The following is an 8219-nucleotide window of genomic DNA, read 5'->3' on the forward strand; positions in this document are numbered from 1 at the left end:
GATGAAACTAATACGAATAATCTAACAAAAAAGTTACAATTTTTTTTTAGATTTAAGCAAAGGATCATATAAATCTAAACAAAGAAAATTTCATAAAACGAATTTTTTAAACAAAGCTAAAGAACAAATCAATAAAAATAAAATTATCTGTCGAAACATTATAAGTTTGTAATATTTTTAGTAATAAGACATACACAAGGTATAATTTTACGGTTATTTCACCAAATACCCTCGACAAATCAACAAATTGACAATATACCCTCCATGTTTCAACAATTCACCATATACCCTTGACTTTTCATTTTTGTGCACCAAATACCCTTTTTTAACTGCCGTTAACTCACCGTTGACTTTATTTGCCATTTTGCCACAATTAACTCCTAACCCAAAAATCTAAACCTAATCCCTAACCCTAATCTAAATACTAACCCTAAAATCTAAACCCTAATCCTTTGCCCTTAGCCTAGCCCAGCCCAGCCCCCTCCCCTTCCCCTTCCCCCTCCCCCTCCCCCTCCACCATAACCCCACCCACCCTACCTCTGCCGCAACCCCCACCCCTCCCCTGCCGCAGCCCCCAACCCCTCCCCTCCCTCCGTCGCAACTCCCACCCCTCCCCCTCATTCTGTCGCAACTCCCACCCCTTCCCCCTCCCTCTGCCGCAACCCCCACCCCTCCCCCTCCCTCTGCCGCAACCTCCCACCCCCTCCCTCTGCCGCAACCTGCGAAGTGTTTTCGAACACCAAACCCCCTCCCCTCCCCCTCCCCCTCCCTCTGTCGCACTCGTTTTCTCTCTCCTCTGTTCGTGATTGTTACCTCGAATTCCTAACGAAGTTTTCTCTCCTCTGCTCGCCGGAGCTGTGGTGTCGCAGTCGCGTTTTGTCTCTCTCCTTCGTCGCGTTTTTCTCTCTATCTCTCCGTTGTTCGAAGGGGAGGGGTGGGGGTTTGGTGTTCGAAAGGGAAGGTGAGGGGTGGTCGGTGTTCGAAGGGGAGGGGTGGGGGTTTGGTGTTCGAAAGGGAGGGTGAGGGATGGTCGGTGTTCGAAGGGGAGGGGTGGGGGTTAGGTGTTCGAAAGGGAGGGTGAGGGGTAGTCCGCGAATGGACGAGCAGGGGGTGGGGAGGCCGGCACGCACATAGGCGGTGGAAGAGGGGGAGGGCGAGGGGGAGGGGCTGGGGTGGGGTGGGGACTGCCAAGGGGTAAGGTTAGGGTAAGGGGGAGGGTTTAGGGGTAGGATTAGTGTTAGGTTTAATTAGGATTAGGGGTTAATGCTGGTAAAATCGTAAATAAATCTAACGGTAGGTTAACGGCAGTTAGGAAAGGGTATCTGGTGCACAGTTTTCGAAACTCAAGGGTATACAGTGCATTTCTGAAACATTAAGGGTATATGGTGAATTTCTTAATTTGTCGGTGTTATTTGGTGAAATAACCGTAAATTATAATAGTAACACATATACCTAGTGTTTATATATGTTGCCCACATACACCCATATATATGTAGCCTTTGCGTAAGACAAAACATCTTTACCCCACTATTAAAGTTAGTGTAAAATCGTTTAAGCCACATACTTGTTATTACATTACCATATGGAATACGTGCCTAAGTCCATCACTATCCTACATACTCTCCCCATCTTAATTTAGAAGCACTTAATAGTTTTTGACATGAAATGAATAATAAAGATTGCTTGTGACTCTAAAATGTTGATATTAACGTAAGGTCGTCTTCAATTCAATATGGACGATCAGCATTATCTCAAAGTTGTGATGTCACATGCAAAGCTGATAAGGCCTTTCCGATGGTTACGGAGGTCTTGTGCGACTACCATTAAACGGAGTCTTAGTTAGTGAACATGAACTACTATTTAATAACAATTATTTTTTGGGTCCGGGTTATGTCTCAAGTAATTATAATTTTTATTTATTAACATTTTACTTCATAAATATAACACCAAATATTACTTGGTTTGGTGGTTAACGCTTTAGTGTATAAGCTTGAGGTCATGGGATCAAATTTTATAAGATACATTTTCTAGTTTTTTTTATTTACATTTGGGTCCGAACGTTGCCCTGGGTTGGTGTTGTTTTCCAAACTTGATACTTAATTTTTTCCATTTCTATTAAAATATATTAAAGAAAACTGAACATTTAAAAGGTACAAATATAATAATATGGACACTTAAAGCATGACTAAAAATTGGTTGAAATGGTAATTGTGTCATGCATAATAGCAATAGGTCACGAGTTCAAATCTTTTTGCAAGTTGATTTTACTTTTGTTAATTGACATACATGACGTATGTACATTAGACAATTCTAGTGGAGTAATAGAGGTGCCACGTTGCGTTTATACATTATCACGCACGCCTTTTAATATATTTGTATAGATATAGATATGTTTTTAAAGTTATAATCCATAATATAACTAGTTTTTTGACCCGTGCAAAATGCACGGTAAGTATTTTATTTTATAAATATTAGATACTTATGTGTATAGATTATTATTTTATTTAGAAGTATTCTACATGAAGATGTGATTCTTGATGTAATGTTTAATCTTTTTAGTGTATAGGAATCGACTTACTATTACCATTGAACATATAAAGACAACAAATTTGCATGAGAGACCAGTGTTCTTGTAAGTTCAATGTAGTAACATATAGGTTTTTCGGAATTGAATCTTTAAATCTATATAATATAAGAAAAGAATGATTAGCTACTATGTAATAAGTAGTTTATAGTACCGTAAAGCAGAACAAACGTTTACTAAAGAATACGACTTATAGAAAGTAAACATATAATAAAATTAAAAGTGAGTAGCTTACATCAATAATCAAATTAAATCATAAGTTCTGGAACACTTCCTTATAAACAACATTACTCGTGGTATTTGATCCTCCGTGTTCTTTGTTACAAATTAAGATCTTGAGGCCTTGTTTGTTTGTTACTCTAGAAATGGCAACATAGAACTGACCATGACTAAAAACCGGTCTAGGGAGATTAAACCTACCTGCAATAGTGATTGACCCTGACTTTTGTTTATAGTCATAGCAAAACAAACGACCAAAGGGAACTGCCTTCTTTGAAACTTAATTGGAAATCTCGTTGCATCAGATGGAGTCAAAGTCATGCGAGGAATAAATACCTTATCCCCCACGTTACTTCCAGAAATGACTACAGCTTCAATAACACGATTCCCAAGATGCTTAATCACCAGCCTCGTACCGTTGCACAACCCAGATGTCTGGTCTATATTTCGTAACAGCATAACAGGTGCACCTACCTTTAATCTTAAATGGTGATTAGGTAGGCCTGAACATCTAATGGTATTTAGAAATTCAGTTGAGTAAATTTCACTCGCTCCTAAATTGCCTTCAACATTGCTTATGCATCTGAGCTGAGATACAATTTCTCCTCTCCGGTAAATGGGATAGTACGTAATCATTCACCATCTCAACTATCTCATATGTTGGGGCTAAAATAGCCCTTTCTTGAAAATATTTTGGCTCCCACAAGTGATCCTTTAAGAGAGGATATGTGCTTTCCACAATTGCCGCTATAGGATCAGATTCCCCTTCTATGAGTATATCATTTGACACCTTAATTTCGGCCTCGCCTTCGTTGGACCTCCTGCATTTCCATCTCCAACACTAAGTATCCATTCTGAAAATTCTTTCACCTCCTTCAAACTTGTTTCAGAAGATCCATTTTGTAGACGCATATTTCTCGTCAATTTCAACACCTTACATGAATTCCATATATAAGAAGAACTTAAGGCTGAGAACACGATATCTTGTCTACTTCCTTTAGGGATTACAGGCAATATCTGCCTAAAATCACCATCGAAAACGACAACCAAACCACCAAATGGTTTGTACTTATTAGAAGGATCCACAGACTGCATGATGTCTTTCAAACTTCTATCAAGTGCTTCGAAGCAATACTTGTGCATCATTGGCGCTTCATCCCAAATAATTAGCTTTGTTTTCATGAGTAGCGCAGCCAAGTCTGAACCGGGTTTGATGCCAACACATGTTGAGTTTTCACTAACATTTAACGGTATTCCAAATCTTGAATGAGCAGTTCTTCCTCTTGGAAGAAGGAGTGAGGCAATACCACTCGAGGCCACTGGAAAACGATTTCTCCTTTACTCCTTATGGCAGCACAAAGAGTTTTCCAAACATAAGTTTTACCCGTACCTCCATAACCATAAACAAAGAATACGCCACCTTTTCCTCGTGAAACATCGATCATTATTTCATCATATACACTCTTTGCTCGCAAGTTAAGCAGGATGAAAGTTCTTCATGCTCTTTTCTCAAAGCTTCTTTGTCATAAGACAGTTCGTCGAATATGAGCTTGTTTTGACCCTCGGATGTGATTAACTCATCAGGAAAAGGCATAACACTAAATTTACGAAGGGTGCTCCCATTACTCTGTAGTCTTACTTCAATATCAGCCAAAGCATACATTTGTAGTTGCTCATCAGTTAGATTAAGATCTAAACACATAATCCAAGTTCATATAAGTTTCCTCAAATATTATTTATACAAAGGTCTTGATTAGTCATGATAGACGTTAGTGGTATACATTTCAGACTAAATATAGATAAAGTGTGTTATAGATGAAAATACCTTGATTTTGCATAATGGTTCGTTGTCTGTGGAGGATGTCATCTGATAGTAGATGCCAAGTCTTATGCCAAACATCTTCTGGTTTTGATAAACTACCAGATAATAGTAGCATGCAGAATAATTTCTAAGATACCAACCTGACTCTCTAAAACTTGCTTCAGTTATAGCATCAACATACTCCTTGTCATCATCTAATAACCCTCTTGCATAGCAAGCTTCTTTAAAAGAATCATAAAGAACACCATCAACTGTCCTTATATCCTCATAACATGTAGCACCTTTTACAAAATTCAGCAAGGTTCTCAAATAATACTTTTCACCAGCGCCAGGCATAACATGATAAATCCATTGCAAAACTCTTCTACGTGGCATCCACTCTCTTTTATCTTTTTTCCACACGAATTTGGTTGGGAATTCCATATAGCTTAATTCTCTAGCTTCATCATATGTCTTATTGCATTCCATCCAGGATAAGAACTTTGTCCTCTCAATATTTGGCCTTTCAAGGACGGATTCAACATGCGAGTCATCAGAAAACATAACCATTTGTTCATCGGGTAGATGAAAACTTAATCTTTCAACAGGAGGTGTTCTATAATGAATGTTAAACCCAAAAATCCTCCAAACAGCCTGCAAGGAGAAATATACCGACAATCATAATACATCTTGATCTCATCAATTTTTTCAGGATCGTCGGGATTTTGTTGATTGTGATAAGCTGCTGCAGTAACCCTGTCATACCCCTTGTTGATATATTTGAAAAAAATACTTGATTGATCTTGACTGTTGCACCATTCTACATTAATGTGTGCACGATACTTAAGAAGCAAATATGGGTTGTATGGAACCACAAATCGGTTATCTAGATGAAAACCATTTTTATCAACCTTTGCTCCAGTATCTCTTCTTCTATAAATTGGGTACCCTTCTTCGTCAATCTTTGTCATCTCATTAAACTTTTTTGGAAAATGTTTGGAGCATTTTTTATCCACCATACACGGTGCATTCGTGTTAGCATTACCACATGGACCATGTATCATCAACTCAGTCACTACTTCGTATAGTTCTGGATTCTCTTCTTTGTCTGGCAACTCAGCACATATTATCTTGTCGATGTCCTCTGTGTTAGGAAATTTATCATCACGATGAAGGAACAGGAGTATATGTGCATGAGGAAGACCGCGTTTTTGAAATTCGATGGTATACACAACTGTAAACATTATGTAAAATTTAACAATAGGTTGAACTCGTATATTAAAAAAGCAAACACATATAACTTTATAAATAGAAATGATACGTTAAATTTGAAACATCATAAATATTAATGAAATAATATATGCTTACCAGCTCTTACTCTTCCAAAAATCTTTCGCTCTTTCAAATCATTCACCAGCTTGTCAAGTTTGATCTTAAAAACACGACAAACAATAACTGGTCTATCTTCAGGCCTCAGACCCTTCTTTTTCACAAATCTTGTGATCTCGGGGCATTTAGGATTGCATGTAAATGTTATAAATAAATCTGGATAGCCATACCACCTATAAATTGCCATTGCATCTTGGTAATTTTCTCTCATGTAGCTATGACCTCCGGTGAATGAGGCTGGTAAAACTACACGATTACCAGTAGATACGCCATCAGTGTCTCCTCTGTCAATCGCATTCTTCAAATTCTTGACATTATCAGCTCTCAATGCTTGTTGATTATTTCTAATGAAAGACAACCTTTTGCTTCCATCATTGTGCAACCATCAACTAAAAATTGTTGATAAAGCCTTCTAGAAAGTAAAATTGTTGAAAATTCATTGCGACGATCTTGAATCCGATAAGCAAAGAACTCCCTCATGGTAAGCCTATCCCTTTTCTTAGACGCGCTTCCGAAGGAGACTTATCTCTATGCATAACATCTACCCTATAACCATCTTCACCATACGGAAATAACAAAGGGTACTGCATTGGAAGGTAAGATGGATGAAGCTCAGATATTTGTTTTAATTTGCCATTTTGTGTTTCCAAACTATATCCCTTTTATCACCAGTATCAACATCTCCAACAATAAGTGCAGCAACTTCAGAAGCTGTTGGGAGGTTGTAAGTCCTTCCATCGGAATCCCTTCGTCCAATAAGTTTCAACCGGACATTCCTGCATGTACTTGAACAAAAGCGATCCCTTGCCATCCTAAATTTTTTGCAAGAGCATTATATTCATCCACCATAGTTTGAATCTCTGATATAACTTGGTCTTCAAATTTATTCGGGTTTGTAGCACTACACATAATATATGGTTTGACAAAAAATTTAGTTTCGATGCATAATAGATTTGTAATTCATCCGAATGCAAATAAAACAAAAAAACAAATATGCTTATTACCAAATAGCCATTTTTCTATTGACAATCTCATCCTTGGTGTCATAGATGTATACTGAGAAAATTTTGGACATTGTCCTTCGTTGGGTAATAAACTCCCAATCAAATGATGATTTTGTCCACCTATTTTGTAATTATAAGGTCCGTCCCTGTTGATTGATGTTTGTAGTTTACCTCCCATTGATGTGAACGAAAACATCATGTTGTATGCACGAATATTCTCAAAGAAGTGATTGCTTCTCTTATGTTTTTCTCCAATAAATTTGCCAAGAATGATGGCCCTTTGTATAGTGGGAGTTGGACCTTCCCTTGCATACAACACAATGAGAATTTGGCTTGCTTGTTTTGTTTTGTTTATTTGATCGTTCATCGAACCACATCTGTGCTCCACAAAACTCACATTCTAAGGTGGGATCACCAATATCCCAATACCCTTCAAAATTTGAAAGAACTATTTATGTTTATTCGTCCCTTTTTTATACTCATATTACATTACTAATGAGTATATACAAAAAAAATTTAAAAGTAGAATTTCAACCTTTGGATATTAACAACTATCATATACACACCCTAAAATCTTGCTTATGAGAAGCAAAAATTTAGTCGAAAAACATACCAGTTAAAGTATTAACATCATATTCTTCGACACTCTCTTCATTATGATCATGTTCTGGATCTTGTGCATTCATGCCATTGCAACTAGTCGCAGGCTGTATAAAACTAACTTGGCCTATTATAACACATATGAGGACGTAATTAATTACACTAAAATTTTGCTTATATTAAATATTTTTATATTGAAATATTATTATTGAAATTTATCTAGCAATTAGAGAATACCAATATCAATGTTCCGTGCAACTGATGTTAGTACTCTAGTACTTCGAATAACACGTTTTTTGGAGTTGTACTTCGCACTCATGTGGCAGAAGCTTACCGAGTCACTTGGAGTATTCGAGGTGCCTGTAATAGAATTACTTATATTTTGTGGTATTAACATTTAATGTATGAAAATAGACGCATTTTTTAAAGAAAATATATTACAATCTTCATACTACATGTTCTTGCAGTATATATTAAGCATGTGCTTTAAAATTTACTTCCTCTAATAGCCTTTTCTGACATTATTAATCTTCTCTTCTGCCTTGCAATTTTAGCGGCAACATATTTATCTAACAAATAAATGATGTAACAACTTTATTCTTACACCAATATTTATATAATC

General features: G+C 37.0%; 1 pseudogene; it reads right to left on the reverse strand.

Annotated features, from left to right (window-relative positions):
- Nucleotides 1-2837: 2837 nt before the first annotated feature.
- Nucleotides 2838-6804, reverse strand: LOC130591864 (uncharacterized; annotated as a pseudogene).
- Nucleotides 6805-8219: the final 1415 nt, after the last annotated feature.

This window comes from Beta vulgaris, chromosome 6 (genome assembly GCF_026745355.1).
Source record: "Beta vulgaris subsp. vulgaris cultivar EL10 chromosome 6, EL10.2, whole genome shotgun sequence".
NCBI lineage: Eukaryota > Viridiplantae > Streptophyta > Magnoliopsida > Caryophyllales > Amaranthaceae > Beta > Beta vulgaris.